Here is a 23,299-nt window from a genome sequence, read left to right as displayed (position 1 = left end):
ATCGCCTCGTTTATTAACATTTGTCAAGAATTATCAAGAATTAAATGAAATAAATGCAAAACCATGCCGTTGTTTTTCATCGCGCTCAGTCCGTTCGAATGCACATTCGTTGTTGCTAACGAACACGGTACGATCGCATCGGTCTCAATCAAGGTACTAAATGCATTACGGCTGTTCTAAATCAGCGTAGGTACTAATCCGATACTGCATTGTTCAGCGATAATGCAGTAGATGCGGAATATCATAGTCAGCCAAGCAGCAATACGTATTATATTTATTCTCCACATCCCTAAGTAAAAGGAAGATACTTCCTCTCGAGAGATTTAGAACAAGAATAATATATTCTATTAAACGTGATGTATAATTTTATAAATCTCCAACCAATTTACAATAACTTAATTTTTATAGTATATATGTTATGGTCAAAGCCCGAAACGCGGCATTTCTAGCACTGACTGGTCAATTCTGCGGAATGACTGGTCAATCCTGAGGAATAACCAAGTTTCTTGATTAAAGCAGTTAGGTATCAGGCTGGGAGTTTGATTAGTTTTATTATGCGGGGGAAGGGGCTGCGGCGGAGCCCCTCCCCCGCCCATTTGTGTACTGTTTATACACACATATTAACAAATTACTACAAAACTTTGACCAAGACGCTTGGCCGTTCGGCAGAATTGGTTAGTCAATCCTAGGATTGACCGCGTTTCAGACTTTAACCATAACATATATACAATATTTAGAATCGCTAAAAACACGCTGGCTCCAGACTCAAGAGCGGTAGTTGAGTTTTATTGCGGAAAAAGTCAGCGGTCATCTAGTTTTCATCTATACGCGTGCAGTTTATGAATATTTTAAAATAGATATTTGGGAAACGTATACAAAAAAATTATGTGAAGAAGAGTAAGAGAGACTCGAAACTTTCTCACGAGTCTTGGCGAAATAGGGAAAAGTTGGAATGTAAAACGTAATACATTGAACCCACTGCACGTTTTTAGGTCACAAACATGATCGTAGGAGAGTTTTCTTGTAATTTTACCGGCTACGTTATTTTCATTTTTGCCGACTGAAAGAAACTCTCTTTAATCTCAATACGAATGTTATTTTCTAATGGCTGCTCGCAACGAAAAATACGGTAATCAGCTAGAGTTAGTCGAAGACGATGACACACCGAAATGGTAGAAACGGGGCGAGAGCTTAACTATAATTAAATGGTTGTGCAAAACCCGATAATTTCTTCTGCGATCCGCTCCTTCAATTATCTTTTTAATTCCAGGACGCTAGAACAGCTCTTATCGCAGGCGTCGGGAAAAAAAACGCGACGTTCTCTAAGAGGAAAATTTGCGCCACTATGAGCTGGTATTACTTCTTACCCGGCGTTAATGGGAAAATTCAGATAATGCGACATGTCCGCGGAGATAATTAAGTTTTAAGAATCGTTATATAAAAGCACGAAGAACACGTGTTTGTAATCGCGCGCGCGCGCGCGCTTGTTAGTCGTTGGAAGTTGCGTAGAAGCTGCGAAATTAATAAAACAATCGCTTGAGAATTATGAAGGCGAGAATTTATCTCGCGGTTAATGCGAGGTTCAGCCGCAAGTTTGCTTTTTGGAGCTACCACCAACGCGAGTCACCTTCATTATTTCGCATATTAAAATCTCTGCTGCATAATGTTTCTAAATTCGATCTGTAAAACTGGATCCAATAATAATAATAATTCATTTAGCGTACAATTACAGAAACGTGACGTTTATTGATTTAAAATAAAATTTGCGTTTGTGCAACATCTGCCATCCACATCTGACCGTTACTTTTCGACTATTTTTTTCAACAAACTATATGTAGGATGCTTTTATTCATATAGTTCTTTTTTAACGGCACTTGTAATAATCTATAACTGTCAAACGCGAGCGATTTGCTTTTCGTTTATCCGCATCATCTAATTTGCATCCTGCGACGAGAGCATTATATATCATATCGTTATTTTATACAGGTGTTCCGTGATAACCCAGTTGTGCGCGCTATGACGTCATAAAGCTGGCCGATAAACGATACCGGCAGCGAGAATACGAACGGGCAGCGGCGCTCTGAATAAAACGAGATAATGCTCTCAATATGAAGCATCGACCGGAAAGTTGCAACGCGTGTCGATTTAGCCGTAGAAACCCGTTGTAATTCCAATGGGAAATGGTACTTTGTTACTCTCACTTCTCCCAAATCCGCCCGAGAGCCCTTCCGCATCGCGGGCGAAACACGCGCGCGTATCACGAAATACCTAATTAATTAATGCAATTAAGTTGGTAATCTCGTTTCACGAAGACCCCGCACCGAAAGTCGCGCGACCGGATCTAAAAGTCAAGCTTCGTTCGACTCCCTCGAATCTCGCGGGAACGAATTTCGCTGCGATGGATCGAAAGATTAAAAAAACATAGTTCTCTCGTTCTCGGACGAGAAAAAGCGCGTTGTATCAAAAGATAAATAAGGATATTGTCTCGACCATATTTATTGGCGCGGCGAATTGCCGGCGAGGCGATGCATAAATTCGCCGAGTTCGGCTAAAAAGCGGAACTTGCGCGAGAGAACGGACGCGAGGAGAGCAGGGGAACGACGAGAGATCGCCCGGGGAAGTTGAAAAAAGTATCGACAAAAAGGGGATCTCCCGGAGGAGGTCTCGCCGTGATCGCGCACGCAAGATACTCCGCGCTGCATAATCCGCAATAAATTTCAATGGGTGCCAAAACACTTCCATTACATTTTCTTCCGCCGTGCGACTTATCATCGCCCGAATATCTGCGTCGGAGTTACATGCCAGCCGATCCATCTTCTCGCGATCTCTTCCTCGGCGACTTTGACCGCAGATGGAAGGTACGTTGCGGTTTCCCTCGTCCGCGAAAGCGGCGAGATATATTTCCGAAATATTTGGCCGGTTCATCCAGTCGATCTCGCCCAGTAATACAAGGGTCTGTTGTATTTATTGGGTACATTGATACAGGGGATTTCGTGTGCCGATAGTGATACGAGCGATGGATATATTTTTAAGGGAGAAAAAACTATCAGACAAGAGAAAATCATCTATTTGTACATGTGCAAAAATAAGGAAAGATAAACATCGATTTTTAATCGTACAAACACACACACACACACACACACACATGCGCGATTGATAGGAATATGAGATTGTATCAAAGTTTGAACAGTAGTCAGCCAGTACGAGATCTGCAGTCTATTTAAAATGTGCGCAATGTGCTGTATGTCACAAATATTTTTTCACACAGACATTTTCATTCCTCTCGCGACTTGCTGATCTCGACATCTGTCACAATTCAGATAAATGCATTTTGCGCGAAATTATCGCGTTCGACTTTGCCCGTTAACCGAAACGTTAATTTGCGCGCGAAGGGCCGGCGATATATTGATTTGTTTAATAACTTCGCACACGTACATCCCGTGCGTTGCATCGATGACGCGTTGATTAAAGCTGTTGCGTAATTATTTTGCTATCTGGTATTTGACGTTCGCGCTCAACAGAAGACACATGACGAATTTAATATCGTACGTTCGCGTACACGCGCGCATACAATGAATCGCCGTCAATTATCGTCATTTTTCGGAGAGCGATCGATGTGAATATACAATCCCAATTTCAACAAGCGGGCAGGAAATTAATTTACATGTAATACATGTATAACCAAATGGTACTGGTGATACAGTGACGACATGCGGGAATAAATTTGTTAACGTTTAATAATAATAATAAAGTGGAGTATGCGAGGCCCTTTGAAAGGTAACTATTGTGCATTACGAGGTAAACCGCTAACCAAAAATTTGTACACCAATTTCATAATTGACTGGTGTTACGTACAGCAATGTTCATTCATAATACGCTATTAAATTAACTGGTAATTTTACGCTGTTATGCAACTGACGTTTTTTTTTAACGAGCAATTAAAAAAATTTATTGAATTATACATTGTAGACCGAGTGATTGATGGCACGGCTTAAACATATTAATTAAGAATTCCATCTAATTCATACTAATTATACTCCGTATATTCTAAAATTTCCGGCTGTCAATGAGATGTTTTTGTAGTCATATAATTTTCTTAAAAGTCGCCTTTAACTTGCTTTCTTAGTGAAGAATGAGCGCTACTTTGTAATTGTCGGAAGTGTTAATCCAATCCATTTAGATCTACAAGCACGTACATCGTAAGCATCGGAGGAGGGCGAATGCCGAGGTATCGCCTATCGGCCATTAAGCGACACTTAATGCCGTCGAGAATATCGTAACCGTAAAGATATTTGACTTTTCTCCTGATCGGTCTAATCGTCGTGCTCTCTTTCGAAGTCTTCTTGTAAACAATCGTCCATCTTTTAATGAAGCCAAGTGATTAAATTAAATCATTAAAGAAGGAAAATTTCTGTAGAGAAGAACAATCGCCACGCGCCATACGTATGTATAGTAATTAACGTGTTTAACTAAGCAAAACTAATCACGTTTGCAGTTATTATTATTACTGATTTATGCACGTTGCGATACATCACATCTCGGATGTGTTTACTTGTTTATTATTCATTGGATCGGCTATTGTATTTTACATTATTTTGTCATTACGGCGAATCCATACAAAGAGAGAAAGAGATAATTTTAATACAATAATTACACGCGTATACTAATCCGTTCTACCAAACTACATCACATGTATATTGCTCATTGACATTAAATGTCACATGGTATTAAACTCAACGGGGCGATATAAACGACAGATATAGAAAACGATGTACATAAATATGCATAAGCATTATAAAGCAAGTTCTAACTTGGAGTCTCCGAGGGGACTGTGAGGCAAGGGGTTGATCGCTCAACATGAGCATGATGTCACTAGGCGAGGAATCTTCGGGGAGAGAGAATAAAAATCGAGATGTTTTTTACGATGAAGCGTTAGTAAATCGAAAATGTTGATTATTCGGTTAAACTACTTTTGTCATAACAGAACGTAGTCTCGGTAGATCCACAAGAATTTCATCGTCAAAACAATATCATCGATTGAACATCAAATATTTTGCCGCGTTAATAGGATAACGGGATCACCGGATCACGATTGGAGGACGCAGAGTTTGATAATGATACTTCCTCGTTTGTGGAAAGCGTGAGTATTTGCAAAGAGTAATACGAAATACCTTTGTCAATAAAGCGCCTGATGATGAAACCCCGCGGTACGCGGTTGCTTTCGAGCTGCTGCTTTCAATCGAGTTCCGTTCCACCTGAATCGCCGATTGGATTCCGCGCCACTTTTGCTTCTTTGAACGCGAAGTTAATAAGCAGCCGTTCGATCTCGTTTCCCGAATCCCAGATCCTCGCGCGTAAGATAGCAGCATCGTCGATATCGGACGAAATTAGTTTATACCGTCGTCATTTACTTGCAATTTATAAGAAATCTTCTTCCGATACTTTGCAAATTGTTGCGAAAAACAATACAATTAAAAGTTTCGAACTGCGTGGAAAGATAATAATTTTCCGCGTTATTGAATAAGCTTCAAAAGATCGTTGAAGTAAGCGCGAGTTTCAGATTAGGTAAACTCAACAATTTACCGTTAAAACATTTTTCATTCTTTCACACTAACTTTGAGGACTGTGTGTCACTGAATTGTTACAGCCTGCCGCTACAAAACCCGAGCTCGGCGCTCAAATGCACGGCCCGGGTAATTGCGTTAGATCATTTCCGTTCTGCAAACGCAAACATCGAGGGGGCAATGCGAGGAAGGCACGCCGGGGCATCAAACGAGGGTTAATTCCATCCCTCTCGGCTTCGATTAAACGAATTGCAAGAGCCGGACGTTTCGAGTGCGCGAGATCGATCTTTCCCGCGATGTTAAAGGGCATAGCTCCCTTCGTGCGCCATTTAACTCGGCAAGAACGGCAAACAGCAGCCGCGGACCGCGCCACTCTCGAAAAGCCAGCATCCACTTGCCCCGAAAATGACCGTTCCTCACCCTGCGCCCCTCCTTCTTCCCTGCCACCCGTTTTCCCTCACTCTCTCTTTCTCGGGAGAGTAACTTAACGTAACAACGTACACGTGCGCAATACACATACCTACTCTTGTTTCCGCACGCCGTCCCCTCTCATCTCGTCGCTCGCAGCTCCGGATGTGCCGAGGCGATGACGTCGCTGGGACGCCGCGGCATCGCGAGATCGTGGCTACGTTCCTCGCGAATCGTGGGGGGGGGGGGGGGGAGATCGGCGTCGTCGTGCGTGTCAGATCGACCCTAGAATCGGCACCTCGATTCCGTCACAATCACCGGCACTCTCACGACGAATTTACGCGTAGCGGCCAGAACGATCGGCACACTCGCGGCCGCAGAATTCCGCTTCGCGCTTCCGACTCGCAGAATATTGCTTTTATCGATGCACTTAAAGTCGCGCTTAATTGGAGAAATTGTAAACGGACCGGCTCGGCTTGGATGTCTTCGTGCTAAACTATCGGTTATAATCGGCTATAATCGGCCGCGTTCCTAATTTCCCAGCGAATCGGCAGATTCGGCTTGCCGTTCTCTCGTCGTACAGAATTGTCAGGTCCACGTGACTCGCGGAGCCGACTCTCTCGTTACATCGTCGCGGCGGACAAAGCGACGCGATCAAACGGCCAGTGCTGTTGAAGCTCGTAGCGCTTAATGAGCCGCGATTACGCGCGTCCCCGCGCTATGTACGATATCGGACAGGCGAAAGCCGGAACTTGAGGCGTCAGATGCACCGGCAATCGAATTGTCGCGATCAATTGTTTGCGGCGGTTCACTTAATGCCATGCACGTGCCGACACGCACGGCGTTACTCGACGCGCGCCGTCGCGATCGAACGGATCGGTCGACCATCGATCGCCACTGGCAATTTATTTCTCGGGATTATTATTACTTTCTTCGCCGCATAATCTGATCCCGCGTTTAAAGTTACATTCTCGAGTGACGAATTGAAAAACGTAATGAAAGAGATCTGAAAATCGCGTCTCACTGTCCTGCGGCGCGAAACCCTCGGCAAACTAGGTGATTTCCGGCCCTATAATTTTAGTATGTAAACGTCTGCATTCATTAGTTATTACAAGTTCGTCGTTAAATCGTCTCGATTCGCGATGACGTGACGCACGCGATGACGCGACATTCGCGATGACGTCCGATCGCGCAATCGACTTCGCCGCCGGCGAGATATTTTGAACCTACTGTGCTCGGCTCGTAGGTATTCCGGGTGTTTGGTCGCTTAATTAAATTCTCCGGCGAATATCGTGCGTACTTCGTCTGTAGACACTCAACGGCGCGTTATTGACTGCGGAGTGCCTTCTTCCGACCGGTAGACCTCTTTCCAGGATGCCCCGTGAAGTCGCGTAAGTTTTATTGTGCAACGTACTTCATGGCCGGGCAATCGCGGCTTCTGGCACAATTTTCCGGACTCTCTTTCACGAAGTACTAATTCCCACGATTCAATTCATCCCAAGTATCCTCGATCATCCGCCTTTCTCTCTCCCGCTCCTCGAATTTTCGTTTATTCGCGTCACCGCAAAAGTACCCCCTTCAAAATTAACCGCAGCCTCGAATAAACGTAAAATTAGTACGTATTTAACGGTGACGTTAATAGACGTTTGACCTCTCAGTATCACATTCGGAAAGTGTTAACGTTCGACAAAGTCTAAAATCCACGCCTGACATTTGCGTTTACGTCATCGTCTCTCGCCAGAGATTCAGCAGTTACACGTTGCAACAAGCATCTATCGTTCTACGCGAATCGCGTGCTTGACACGAGACAGTAGCCTTTAATCATCCATCAGGGTATTAACGACAATCGCTCGATGACCGCACCGTCGTTGACATATACGGGTCAGCATCGACACCATGGTGTTCCATTCCGCATGAACCACGTTTACGCAATGGCATTCGTGACCCACCAGCGAAACACTCACACTAACATGGCGCACAAAATTTTTAGCATCCCCCAAGTTCACGGCTCGCCGCCACCCTCGACACCACAAACTTCCCCTCGCCGCATAGACCTCATTACTACGCTTTGCATTTTTTATTCACGATTACGAACCGTCATCACCTTCGATGTCACCGTATTCCTACTCAAGTATGTAACATGTACACGCAATGTCAATTACAAACGCCGGCAACATTCATATGTGCGAGTGCTGATCTTTAAAAGACTTCCTTAGTCGGTTGAACATCATCGGGTCTTATCGCGATCGAGAGAACCGCTAATCGTTAAGATCCTCTGTCCTTTCCCGGCTATCACCGTCAACTACCCTCACCGGTCACCCTCGCGCCTTCAATGGCATCCGACGATGAACGGCGGTCACCCACGTCGACGAGTGACACGCGCACGAAGCCTCTCTACCGCCGCCGTCGTCGTCGTCGCAAGTAGTAGAAGAGCAATTTAGACGCGCCGCGCGTGTAGTACGCTCTCACCACGTTGCTCTACGCTCGCCCGGTGGCCATCGTCGCCGTCGTCGTCGTCGACGCCGTCGTCGTCGTCGTCGTCGTCGACGATGCCTCGTCAGCAGCACGGTCTCTACGCGCTCCCGTCGTCGGATGTACACGCTGCCCGCGAAAGCGGACACTCGCGTGTCCAGATCCACGTCACTCTCGCTGCCGGGTGCTCGCCCGGTCGGTCGCCCGGTCGTCGGTTCGCGCGCGTGCGAGACGACGTGTCACGCTGGTGAAATTCCAGACTGGAATATGGGTTAAAACGTCGCCGCCGCGAAACGCGCGCCGCAACGCGGACACCCGGGAACGTCGGACAGAGACGGAGAGAACGAGAAAACGGAGAGAGACAGAGGAGGGTGAGAGAGGAAGAGAGAGTGATTCGCCGGTTTCTCCTCCTTCGTTGCCCGGGGAGCGGCTATGGCGGCGGCCTGGCTCTCACTGCTGCTTCCCTCGACACGGGGTGACTCGCGGGGGTTGGTTACGCGAGGGGCGAGGGGATACGATTATCTCGCAGCATCCCCTAGCGCGCAGGACCAATCCGCACGGAACCGGCGCTTGACGACGGCGGAGGGTGTGCGTGAGTTGGTGGGAGATAGCTAGAGAGAGAAAACGAGAAAGAGGCAGGGCATGGAAAGGGTGGAGGGTGGTGGATAAAGGGAGAGAACGGTGGTTGGAGAAGGAAGACACGGCGCAAAGAGTGACGTTGAAGAGAGACACTCGGGGATTTGAGGACGGAGAAGGAAAGACAATGACAGAGAGGGTGCCGTGAAGCAGAAACGGACGCGCGATGGTTGAAGCGAAAGGTCGAGAAAGTGGACGAGACGGGGGTGAATCGGATGAAAGAGGAAAGGCGAAAAAGTGCGTGCTGAAGCGGGACAAGGACGGAGCGACGGCTGGGGAGCGTTGATAAAACAAAGGCAGCCGATAGAGGAGGGACGATAGAGGCGGGTATCGTCTGAAGCGAGACGAGAGGACTCTTCTCGAGCGAGACAAGGCGTGGAGCGTAGTACGCGCGAGACGAAGCGTGAACGAAAGGAAAAGAGAGACAGAAGCGGCGAATGACGAGGGGGTTTGGAAAAACGCGCCGATCAAACAAAGACGGGAGACGAGCGCGAAGGGAATCGACGACGTGAACCGCGGATCGAACAAAGGAAGACAGTGTCTTTCCGGAAGATACAGCTCGCCGTTCGCCGCGGAGATCCGGACTACACATAAAGCGTAAAAAAAGTTGGCTGGAGAGATAAAAAGACGAGATGGTACGGGTGTACCCGTGCGGGATCTAAATAGAAAGTGACTACTCGTATACCAAAACAGACTCTACGTGTCACGAAGCTTCAGAATTCGCGATAGAATGTAGACCGTGCACGAAAACGATCGAAACGATGCGGAAGTTCGATTCGGTAACTCCGCAAGAAGCTGCGCAGCGACGTGAAAAAGCCCGTGGCGACTACCTACTGCGCGCTACCGTAAGAGGAAACGCGACCAGGTGGAAACCGAAAGGGTTGACGCGCTGTGACGCGATCGTGTCAGCCGCCATCGAAAATTCTGGGGTGAAAAATGGAAAAATGTGTATTCTGTATTAACGACCTGCGTGATCTGATCTAATGAAAATATAAACGTGCATCTCTTCGAGTTTTCTCAGAATGAAGAAAGGATGACAGAGATTATGCTTTACGTTTTATATTGAACGATTATCGTCCAGCTTTTATCTGCGCGTTTCCATTTTTAAATAATAAAATAAAAGATAACACATTTATATTTGTGCAATGTTTAATAGATGTCATAAAATGTTTGATGTGGATACACACGTCAAGTGTCAGGAAAACCATATATTCTTGAATTATGTATTCTTGAGCTGGTTATATAAATGTATTTTTAGAAACAGAACTGACAACGCAAGATATCATAGTAACAAATGTATTTTTGTCTTCACTTGTACACCGTCATTGTCAACGCATTCTTGGAATTTTCTTCAGGTAGTCTCTAAAACTCTGAGGCACATTTCTTTGGGAACATTTGCAATTTTCAAATATGAAATCCGGCATACTGGATACTTCCAGTCGGATGGTGCTCCATCCTACTATGCTATGTCTATTCCCTTAACAGAGAATTCGGACGGAGATGGACTGGAAGAAAAGGGCCTCTAACATGGCCAGCACGTTCTCCAGACCTCACGCCGTATGATTTCTGACTGTGGGGGATGATAAAAAGAAGGTGTTTGTGCTATGTGATCTCCAACAGAAAATTGCAAATGTGATTACAACAATACCGACAATACCCATAGAAATGTGCCTCAGGGCTCTGGAGAAGATTCCAAGAATGTGTTGACAATGATGGTGAACAAGCAGATACTCTTTGAAGACAAAATACACTTATTATCTATGATATCTTGTATTATCAGTTTTATTTTTCTAAAAAAAACTTTCTTCTATATAAGTATTAATATTGTTTTAAAGAACCTTGTAAAGTCAGTAAATTGAAAGTTAAAGGGAATAAAATATGTATGACGAGAGACTTTTTTCACTCCACACACGCACATTAAAGAAGAAGCGAGATAGTCTCAGTAGTATAGTCAATATCAAGGCCTCCGCCTTTCCTTCGCGACCGCTTACCTTGAATACGCGTTCCTAATCGGATCTAAGCACCCTTAATGTTTAAACCTTAATCTATATAGCTTAATGTAACTCCGAGGGCTTACGTGAGGTCGTGCATGTCCAAGTCGGCGTGCATATCTTCGTCCTGTCGATGCCGTGGATACGGCGAGATGTATCAGGGATAGGGAAAGGATCGAACCGTTGTCGATCAAGAGAATCCGTGGAAAAGCGTCTACGATGATGCATCGTTGGCCGAGGGTTGTATCACTTGGATCGACTTATAAAATATTCATGAGGAAAGTTTTATCGGTGGAATCGCGCGGGAGAGAAACTGACTCGAGTATGAAAGTGTCGTTAGACGCGCTAACCTTGTCCCTTTTTTCTCTTTGTATTTTGCTTCCTCTTTCTCTCGCCCGTTCTAATGATATGTCAGCGTAAAGTTTCTATATTTGCACGCACAACTTTAAGCTTATCACATCATATGTATACACATATATTATGTATATACGTGTACTTATATTTCTCACGTCTTATTCTCATGTCTAGTATCAGCTTCTTTTTTTACGATAATCTCGGAATGTCAATCATTCTCGAGTCATGGAGGATTGAAACTAAAGATTTCTTTCGCGGATTATGTATCAGAATGACATACGATTGTAATAAATTAATTGAAATTCTACTCTAACAGAATATAAATATATATTGTACATACATATTGTAATTATCTACATGTTGTAATTGTTACATTTTATAAATGTATATGTGATGGAAAAATAAATTCACACATTTAATAAAGGAAGAATAAAATCAAATAAAAAGATGATACATGAAACAAAAAAACATTTACCATTCGCAGGACTGAAATTCCTTGCACGATATCTACTTAATAACGAAGTGCGAAATGAGATCAAAATGAAATGGAATTAAAATAGAATAAAGGCAAACTGCGTTTGTACACTCGCTTGTAAGTTTATTTTCAAGTACGAGGTAAATAAAATGAATGATCTCTCCGCGCGCGTGGAACGCAACTCTCGAGAAGACAATATTATTGTTAGCACCGAGCGACGACGGCGGAAGCAATTATCTCTCGGCGCACTCGCGTTTTTCACGAGTCGGAAAACTCCCGTGTTTTCCCGTAACCGTGCTAAAAGGATAAAAGAATGCGAATTAATCTATTACATTTATTTTGCCGTTCCGAGACGTAATCTGCAAAGGAATCCTCAGTTTCTCGGTAATTCTAAGATATCATTTGCGTAAAGTTTATTAGTATATCGTTTCGATACGGTACACGTCAGACGTCAGATCGCAGTGCGGCTGCATTTTGCTGAGATCGCCGTTCAGACGAAGCTTCCGCAATGCGATGCAACCACTACTGCAGACTACCTACATATGTTAGCTACGTGAATGATCACCCGACATTATATAGCGAGCTAAGAATTCTGCGCTACAAACAACGGCACTAATCCTTACGTGAAGGACACTTAACCGCCGTCCGTACCTTGCGCGAGCGATCCATCAAGCGGCACGGTAATTAACGAGCGACCGGTGAGCTTGTCTCCGATTCGTCGGCGACTAACTTGCCGATCGATTAATCATACATCCTATCCCAATTATATCCCGCGCCGCGCGCGGGGGGTATATTGTCTAGGGTGGATTCATTTTTCAGCGTGGCGATAGGATATAGGAACCGGACCGAATTCATCGATCGTCCGTCGTCGAGCATCGGCGCTCTGCAATTAGGGACTACTCGCAAAGTACACAGAGGCGGCGAATGATGGGCGGGACGAAAGAGCACGGGGAGAGCTCACAAATGCTTGGCTTTATGCGCACGTACAATCGTTTCCAATGTTCGATTCGCGCTGCTCCCTTTTTAGAACGTGAATCGAGACCGGGATGCGCTTCGCCGAAGGGCTCTCGTACTCCGATGTTGTAGAAAAGTATTATCTCATTTTAGGTATGTAAACGCAGCATTCAGTCGTACTGATGATCGACAGTAATCACATATATAATTGTGATCCGCGAATATGCCAGTGTTTCAAAGTTGCTCCATCGTCTTTGGTTATTTTTACAACTTGTGATACCGCTAGCATACAAAACCGAATTTATGCATGTCTTTCTAAGAATTATTCGAATCAGCAAAGTAGTCTCCAAATATCGCTGAATTTTAGAGATTCAGCTTACATAATGCAAAATATCAAAAAGATACTACAATACCTGATATAATGCATGTTCGACGAATTGACATAGTTCAATTAAATATTAATACGCAAATCACACACACGTATACACGCACATTTATTATATATACATAGTGCGATTCAATTTCTGAATAAATTTAGGACTGGTGAATTAATAGAAGCGCGTTTTATGTGCACCAAAACCGATATCGATGGTTCTTCGCCGAACAATTGGCGTTAATTACTCGCCACCTTTGGCGACTTTCGATTTACTCGTGAAACGGCGGAAATACGTTCTCCAGTCACCGCATTGTTACGTTTCCCCTCGCCATCTACGCGTATTCGAGGAGAAGCTTCTTTCCCGGAGGCTATCCATTACGGGGAGAGTTACAGGTAGTTAGAAGCAGTTCTCATTGTAACCGCCGCATCAATAATCCCCGGCAAGGACTCGATCACCGAGAGACAACCACCTCTCAGCGTTCTAAGAATACCCCGCTACCCCTTACTAAAGAGAAACCTGTGCTCTTGATTAAGGCCATCCCTTTCTGTTGTTTTTCTTCACCGCCATTGTAAACAGTACCTTAACAAACAGCCACATCCCGTGCATCCTAGAAATATCGAAGTTATCGATGAGGCTGATCGCGCGGTATCGGCCTTAATGGTGGATCGAGAGTAGCGGCTGCGCGAGGTATCCAAAAATAGGAGGCGTGAAATATAACGTCGCAGTTAGATTTATTCGAACAATTTCATTTAAAAAAAATTATTGTGCTTTAAGGCGAAAGCTTTTTCCTCCATCTTCCTCCAAGAGCACTTGCTTTCCTTTTATCCATAGCCATTATCTTTATATATCCTTGTGCTCTATATAAATTACAATAAGGCATGGAAATTCTACAGTTATTATAGTTCGCGTTTTATCTTTTAGGACTGCGAAAGCTTTATTTTAAGAAGTAGCAATTTTCTAAAGGAGCGACTCTACTCCTTTAGTGTAATCATGTTCATCGCGACAGATATTCTTACACCGCTAGTTAGCCTCGGGGATCGGCGATCGTTTCGCGGACTTTCTCGTATATATACTTGGAATCGTACGATAAACGTGGAGGTGTGCCGAGGCGTTTGCGCACACAAATGGAAATCGACCTAGCATAACGTCTCGGCGTCGCCAATTCGTTTGATTTATCGTAGGGCGATCAGCGCCGACCATAAGTAATCGGTGATAAAGGTGACGCGTACGGGCGAGTTGAGAAAAAAAAAACTAACATGTCGTTCGAGGAAGTTCGTCGAGAATGACGTCGTCGTCTAGTGGTAAGAAACCACTTCAGCGACTCCGCCAAGTTCGATTTCTGCAAAACGCGTGAAAAGTACATTTTTCCCATTTTACCTGCGCTTGCCATAGATTTTCTCTCTTCAACTCAACTATATAGACGAATCAATTTATTATATTACATATCGGAATAAAGCAGTTCAACGTGAATTGTATCTCTTTTCAGATTTCAAAATGTTTCTGAATTTACATTTCTAAACTAACAAGCAATTTATATTGCGAATTATATTTACATGTAATAGAAAATCTGCTTTTATGCTCTTTTACTCTCTCTCTCTCTCTCTCTCTCTCTCTTTTTATTTAATTTTAAAGATATTCTCCTCAGATTTGCAATCGATTCGCATCCATTAAAAAAGTTTCAGCCATCGGGGAATTGTGAGAGCGACGCGGAATAAATACCCGTGTATTTTTCTGTTTGCTTATCAACGATATTCGCGTACTTGTCGGAAAACGTGATCCACCATTTTCCGACCAACATAAATAAAATCGTGCGATTAAAAGAGAAGAAAATAGTTCGAAAAGAAAAACGTTTGAATTGCCGCATTGCTATGTAAAAAAGGACAAACGTCTTCAAGCAACGTCCGTAATTATCCATATCGTTTCTTTGAGTTTTATCAGTCTCTTATAATTCGACTTTTGGCATGTAATAATATCACTTTTGTCCCACTTTCTCCCTCTGCCCTACTTTTAGTCTTCTCTTTCTTGCTGCATATGCGTCGGGGCGATGTTTGTCCTCTCCCCTTTCAGTTTTTCTCCATTTGCAGACCGCTCCTCGTGAAACGAGTATTTGTCCTGCATGCTCTAGCGATGGGTATAATACGCTCGCATACGAAATCGATATTTATGAATAAGGCATTCAACTCTCGCTCGGACGGTGATGAGAGACCAATATAGAAGTCCCCGCGGTACTTGATAGCGGCTCAAAGCTGCTATCTCGATGCTTTCCCTCTCGCCCGTTACACGAGAGGACGTTTGCGCACGTATCGATTAGTTAGCAAATCGATTAATTCGCTCGCGGTGATTAGCTGCAATTCAACTTATTCTGATCCAGCACGGATTGTCCGCAGCAATAACAAAAATTTATGTCATTAACGCACACGGAAACGATCTAATTTCTCTCTTCTTTTAAACAGGGAAATATAATTAGTACTTGATAGCAGCTAATTAATTCTTTTTAGTTTTAATGGATATATCTTCAATTATATAACTTTTATTATGACTATTATATAATTATATAATTAAACTATTATATAATTACTATTATATAATTAAAAGTATTTTAAATTAAAAGAAGATATACAAGAAGTTATTTGAAACGAAGATTAACCATTTTATTGAGTAAATAGTTTCACAATTTCTGATATAATTTTTCGAACATTCTTCTTCTACATGTGTCTCATATACTGCAGCTTTAACTCTTTCTGTTATCTATCAAAAAATAGGATTTATCTGAAATTTCGATATCTAATAACATCTTTCTTGAGTTATACCCGTAAGCGATGTTTATGTTCTCTCGTTCTCTGTTACACGAAATTCTCTTGGGATACATAACGTTAGTCGAGTCGATGCTACAGGCGAATCGAGCAGGTTTTTCCGTGAAAAACAAACCAGCAAAAATCTATACTCCGTTCTATCAAACGTAAACTCAATTATTTGAGATTATTTCTTCGAAAAATTTTTTTTCCCGTAAATATAGTTATCGAACATTAGTTTTGTTTTCACTAACGAGAATTACATTTTTCCAATATTCTCGATTACAAGCAAATGCTAACATTTCGAGAGGAGACAATATATTCTATTTTTCAATCTATATATTTACAATATATATATTTATATAATTAATTTAATAATAATTTATATAATTAGAATATTTTTTACATAATTTTTAATATACATATTTTATGTTATATCTATTTTCTATAAAAATAAGATATTATGAACCGCGTTTACTTATAAAATTATATAAATATATTATTTTTTTTTGAGCAATCAAAATAAATGACGATTTTATTACAACACATAAAAATAATATAGAAATATATATTTTATGCAGAATATAAAACATTATTAAAATTTATGGTTTTCAAAATTAATATAATGGATATACACTTTAGACGTATCGTATTTCCTTGCATGCACGCAAACGTTCACAGTAACAGAATTTAACGTCTAAAGTTGCATTCGACCGGTTTTCTTTTCGCCGCTAATAACCACAATTTGCCGGAGTTTTGTTGCCCGAGGCATAGATACGCCACAACTTGTGCACGTTGTTCGCCGTAATTGGAACTTTACAGAAAATCTTCCTTTGACGGACGAACTGATCCAGGGTAGATTTTCCAGGGACGGATGACGCAATTCCCAACTGAATCTCGTTCTGGATGGACAAAAAGAGTTGGTCCGCGGCCGCTGTGGTGGCAAGAAAAAGCGACAGACGTGAAACGCAAAGGGCAGTGGATTAGCGTGGACCGCAAAGCTAGAGTGCCTCTTCAAACTTCGACGACGTCTATGTTGATTCAGAGAAGAATTTCCCTGCGCACATTCGCGCAGGCAATTATCGTTATTGAGTAGCTTCGCTACTTCGTGAAATTCACGAAGAGGAAGCGCGGATAAAAAATGCCACTGCCGAGGAAAGGCAGGTTACAAAGTCAGAATAAAAAGGAGATTCTTATTATATTCCATGAATAAGGAAATGGCATAATTTCATCTGCGGAGAAAGAAACGATGCCGAAAGAAATAACGATAACCTTGTTGAATTAAATTAACGGTCTAAAGTTTTAAGACAGCGAATGCTTCGAGGGAAGACATTGTACAGTTCCTAAATTTTATCGTTAAAAATAAAACACAACATTAATTAAAATTTATAAATATTTGTAAAAAGTTTTTGGTAAAAAACGATCCGTGAGAATTAATAATGTTCATGATAATTTACGAGTAAATAAACCTTTTTTGAAACAAGTCTAATATACATTTCCCATTTCACATTATTCAGAAAGGTTTGCTGTAATTAAGATGAAAAATGTATGTTGTTAAAAATACATTCAAATGTCACATCGTTTCTCACTGTATCTTCCCAGTGTATGTACAAGGAAAAGACTTTTAATTACGGCTGCGAATGAAACGCAATGTTCTCCCTGTTGACTTTCTTCTCTCGTTGAATCGTATCGTTTTCAGGAGAAATAACGGTGTATTCGCGCTAGAGGAGGACGACGCAGCGACCGACGGTGGGATTGAACCAAGTGAGAAGCAGGAGACACAATCGGATCAGAAATTACGACAGGGAGGAGAAAGGAAAACGCGAAACAAAACGTGGCGCGGCTGAAAGAAACGCGCCAGAGACATCGGGGAGTGGAAAAGAGAATAAATATAGATAAGAGGATAGGAGGGATAAGTCGATGTCCGTTTAAGCGCATTTGCTGTGACAAATCTCGAGCGGAATGACAGATTGCACCTCCTGCTGATTAAACCATCAGGAGAGATTACGGCTTTTGCATCAACGGCAGAGATATTAACAAAATTCGACGTAACACAAGCGCGGTCGAATCACTCTACGTGAGAATATTGCTCGCACATACGTCCGATGTTTCGAAAATTTTCATCGCGAGCAAAACCGTGGTATAGGGTGAAGAGAGAGCTCTTTCTCTTGAAACCGCTTTCTAATTTCATGCTTCGCTGATAATATCGCGGAATGGCAGCGGAAAGAACTTCGACATACGTCGAGAAACGGCACTCGCTTTGAAAATTATAGCGGGCTTTGAAGCGAACGTTTCGACCGCGAAATAAGTATTACGTGATGCGTCAATTAGCTCCGAAGTACGTTAGCGAAGTAAGAAATTAGAAAAGAGGGAAAATTGGAAAAGCACCTATTAATTGAGTTATACTGGTCTCGTCGTGATTAATATTTTAAATTATACGGAACGTGGACTTCGAGATTATATTTCCCATTATTATAGTCGCCTTTCGCGCGTATACTATACATATAAATACCTATCGCTACGTAATTTACAATTAAAAATAATCTGTATAAGAAGTCTGCACTTTGTATAGATAACGAACGGAGGATTTAAAAAGAGAGGAGATTAAGAAAGCTTTTCTTCTTTCATAAAAGTCAAGAGAGGATTGTTCCTATAAGTATACTATTCCAAACGACGCTCCGCCAGCTGGGAGTAATACTCCATCGTAACATTGGAATAATTTTTCAACTTTTATTCAAAGAAAGTAGATTAAGATGCACTTTGATGTCACGTTATTGCAAGTGAAGGTTCATAAATAATTAATATAAATTTTAATATAAATAGAAACACCATGTATCTTAGTATTAAAAGATGCATTTTAATATTTATAATACATTTTAATACCACGTTATACTATTTTAGTTAAATAGGTCATAATTTCTCGCGATAAGGAATTGCTTGGATATTACCCATTGTATACAACATTTAAATTTCGAATATCTGACTTAACTCTCGGTTTAAACAAAATTTCTCTCACGATAATAACTGATCCAGATATTATCTTTCTGATTAAGACGTCGCGGTGGAGCAAAAATATTGATTCGAGATACATCCTAAAAATATCATAGACTCCCTGCTCTTGGGAGCCACTTCGTGTACTTGAGACGGGGCAAGCGATATTCTTGAAAATTTTATCAACCCTCCGAGAGGGAACTTCACGATCTTGGAACGGAAGGAATGATCGGGCCTCTTTCCTCCGTCAATTTTGCGGCTCGAACTTCATGTAGCTATAATCCCGGGCTAAACACGATAGTTCGCGCACGAATCCACTTTATCGCCGATGTTATTTCTACGATTAGCCGCTCGTATCATTCTACAAACTTTTAAATTCTTATTTATTTCTTGTTGTGGAATTTCTTGTTATCGCAACGATGTGAATAACTATTATAGAGATTTCTCGTTATTGATAGCTGCGATATTCAACGAAGCATCGTTGAAACGCGCACTCGATGCATCATCATAACTTTCTAACGAATCCGCGTTGAACTCTTGGGGAAGTAAAAAAAAACTACACACTATATTTCTTCGTTCATTATTAATTTTTCATCTTGCTTCTGAGTGCGCGCTACGATGCTCGGCCTTACTTTCTCTTCTCAGGGACCGCACATACCAATAAAGATTGTAGTTTCCGTCGGGGGCTTTACGTCACGCGCCTACCGGGGGATCATCTTGAAATTTTTAACATCTTATCGGCAGGAACTGTCGTTTCGTCAATGGTACCGGGTGACGGCTTCAAGCGGAAATGACTAGCGATTTGACGCGTGTTGCCGCGTCTGTTAGCACTCCGGATAAAATCCCTAAGTGGTTGGGGAAGATACGTCACGTAACGGATTCGACGTTATCGCGGAAAATCCTCACGATCGAAAATTTTATGACGACACGGGATTGTACGTTTCTATAAGAAAACGATGAGAGCGATCGTATCTCGCGTATGATTCAGTTAGATTATATCGGTGAAAGGCGATGCGTTCTTTTCGCTTGTCTTAACACGATATCGAAGAATATAGAATTTGCATGATCGAATATGCGAAAACGTTTGAAACAGTAAAGAATTTATTTTTTAATCGCGGTAAATTAGAAAATTTATGCGTGTGTAAACGAATTATTTAATTTTTTAATTTAATTTTTCAACTTTAGATGAGATAAAAAATATTGCGCATCCTGTACTTTGTGTAATTTCATAATATTTTGAAAAATTAATATTTTATTAGTATAACTCAACACGTACACACCCACAAAGATTTGCAATACGCTATTGCTGTGAAATGTTCAAACTATTGTTACTAGTAGTATTGAAAAGAGATATTGAAAAATTGTACAGATCGATTGCTGCAAAAGAGTTTATATTTAAATAAGAGGATTTATTTTTCACATATTCAATTCTTTTGTTATCATATATGTATATGCATATATTTATGCCCCAAAGACTATTTCGTTATAAATATGCGATCCGCGGTATGTTAAATGCCTCTCTCTCTGCATAAAGCGGAAAATTTGAGCATTCAACAGCTTTTGCTCTCAAAGAAAGGACGGTAAGGGATTTCTTAAATAAAAGTTCTAAAGATTGTGCGACTAGATCGATATTTTCCCGACAGCTTGCCGACTATCCAATTACGTTGGGAGAAATCGGAACGAAGCCGTGCCAGTAAAAGACAAGAATTCTATCAGCTTACATTGTCGCGTGCGATATAACGAAATCCCCTTTCAAGTAGCGAAGCTCGTAGAAAGGAGAGAAGACAAGAACGATTAGATAGATTTTATGGAGATTTTTATAAAGGAAAAAAATTACTGGTGTAAAAACTTGCGAAACTCTCATATAGCTTGCGAGTGAGTAACGATCAACCGTTCCATTTATTAAGATGGCGCAAACGCTGCGGGACACCACATCTTTATTGGCCGTTCGAGTTTATCGGTTTCTAATTCGGCCGTTTCGTTTACATCGAGTTTCGCGAGTCCCTTTCTCCGTAATCAAAGCGTATTCCTTGCGGACGATAGCTGCGCGGTTTACCCCTAGTAACACGCTCAAGTGCTCCGGGCGCAAGGTTGCCTCTCGCGATGCCACAGTGACAGCCACCGTAAACGGCGCGAGGCAACGCGCGAGTAATTCATTTCCGTGCGTCGCTCATCCGTCGCGGTCCTGGGGCATGATTAATCGCGATCGCGCGGATAGAACCGCCGCCGCATCCGACAGTCGCGCGAGACGCGGATCCGTGCCTCGGATACGGAGCGCGGGAGCAAGTCGTCGAATAAGTATAAGGCTTTATTAGGACGGATCGGCGCGAAAACGCATCCCGCTCGCGTTCTCCCTTTTCCCGTGAAAATAATGGGGTCGAATCTCTCGTCGAGATAAACGATCGGCATGATAATCAAATGAGCGTTTTTCGCGCGCCCATACCGCACGACGACCCAGTTTCCGAGAAGATTCGCGAATAAAGCTGTTCAAAAGTCTTGGCGGTTTCGTTCGCCACGAATTCCCACGACGGGGATTCTTTTTTTGGCGAACCCTCGCGTTTATCGTGGCCGACCGAGCTGTTACACGGTTGGACAGAGGCCCGCCGCTAAATATGGCGATTATACCCTTTAATTATCATTCCCCCTGGGGTGCCGGAACTTTTTCGATCTCGTTTTCGACAAAAATTTTCCGTCAGTTCGCGCCACTAAGAGAGAGAGACGGAGGGAAAGAGAACCGCGAGATAAAGCTTCTATATTATATATATTCCCAGTGGTACAAAAACTTCCGCTTTGCGTCTTATACAGTCGCGGAGACTAAGTAAAAGTTTCGTTTAATCCAATCGAGGGTTAGATGCTACTTCGACCATGATACTCTCCATGGAGCTGGTTTCCTTGAAACACCTTTACTGATTAATGAATTAGAACCATGCTTTTGTGTGACACGGATGATATTCTCATAATCTTCGTATATATTTAATGCACGGTCCATTCGCTCGCTAATCTGTACTTTGAGATCTGACTCATTAATTTCGAAAGGGAGCTAAGACTTTCTAGCCTTGAACTTTTTCATGATTCTTAATAATTAAACAGAAGTTCCCTTTATACAGTTCCCTCTATTCTACGAACTTTTTGACATGATATAATTAAATGGTTTGAATTCAACTATAGCGTTAGCATAGTTGTTAAATTAAACAAATAGTTGTTAAATTAAACAAACTATTCTTATTTTTCTGAAATAAAGAAATTGCCTGAAATGAACTGAAATGGTTCTATAAAATACACACTTTTTTATTAGCAAGTTTAATCGATAATCGATTGGCCAAGCATATATATTATTGTTAAATTTTTATCAGATTAGATAACGAAATTCAGTTATAATAAAAGAAAAATTCGAGTTTAATGTATTTAAATAGATTGATTAAGCATCTATAACATTAACTGTTGATACTGCAAGAAAAATCCTGTGTATATATTATTATCGTAAAAACTACCTGCAAAATTAATTGACTGCTGTCTATTCACGAGTATTCTAATTGAATATATCCAAACTGTAATTAATATGTTCATGATCTTATCAACAGATTGAAAGTATTCTCGCGTATCTCGTGGAGACGATTGATTTTCCACAGCGATGCGATGCTGATGGGATCACCCGTTTCCCGGACGGGAAACGAATTTGAATTACAAATACGGCGACGATAATGGAATAAATGTTATTCGGTCGAAAGCCCGATTAATCTAAAAGTTCGAGGACGCGGCGCGGATGCACCGGATTGTTCGTTGCAAACTCACTCGCCACCTTGTAAATAGACCTCACACAATATAACTGAGGTAAACTTAGTTGCGCTCGGATTGATATCGAAGTTCGATTGCGCGTTTTCAATAAATCACTTGCAAAATGATCGATATGGATACCTACTTATTAAAATTAAATAATTGCCATCTTCAAAGACTAAAGAAATAGAATAATAAGAAGAGACGATAGTGTGCTTCCGTGGTATCACATTTATCACCGCCTCTATACATTTAAATGGACGGTATTTGCATTTTATAGTTTTAAAGCAGGTGTCTACCGTTGACGACTACGATATATCGCGAAGCACGTAGTGAAAAGCTTATAATGCGTTATATTATAAACTCTCGTTGCGCTTGGCGACCGGCAAGCCATGGTAAGAATTTAACCAGGCTTTCCTTAATTCAAATTCTCGGCCTTCCGCTCCGCTTATCTCGCACTTTGTCGCGAGTTTTATATTTTCCCTACCTCTCATCACACGCCTAGAACGAC

The 23,299-nt window shown here is 42.0% G+C and overlaps 1 protein-coding gene and 1 long non-coding RNA gene across 8 annotated transcripts in view; one reads left to right on the top strand and one right to left on the bottom strand.

The window, feature by feature from the left end:
* LOC139775753 (uncharacterized) overlaps positions 1-8,901 on the bottom strand; it is a 169,039-nt gene extending 160,138 nt beyond the window's left edge. For 4 of the 7 annotated variants that reach the window (XM_071712006.1, XM_071712011.1, XM_071712010.1 and 1 more), the window contains exon 1: positions 6,085-8,901. The gene's annotated coding sequence lies outside the window, so the exon portion shown is untranslated. The remainder of the gene's footprint in view (positions 1-6,084) is intronic. The other 3 variants (XM_071712007.1, XM_071712008.1, XM_071712009.1) reach the window with 3 other exon arrangements.
* LOC139775755 (uncharacterized) overlaps positions 1-23,299 on the top strand; it is a 77,018-nt gene that overhangs the window by 45,968 nt on the left and 7,751 nt on the right. The window lies entirely within an intron of this gene.

This window comes from Temnothorax nylanderi, unplaced genomic scaffold (assembly GCF_030848795.1).
Source record: "Temnothorax nylanderi isolate EJ_2023f unplaced genomic scaffold, tnyl_v1.0 TNYL_tig0104_pilon, whole genome shotgun sequence".
Lineage (NCBI taxonomy): Eukaryota > Metazoa > Arthropoda > Insecta > Hymenoptera > Formicidae > Temnothorax > Temnothorax nylanderi.
The sequence above is the reverse complement of the archived record's forward strand: the minus strand, read 5'-3'. Positions and strand labels throughout refer to the sequence as shown.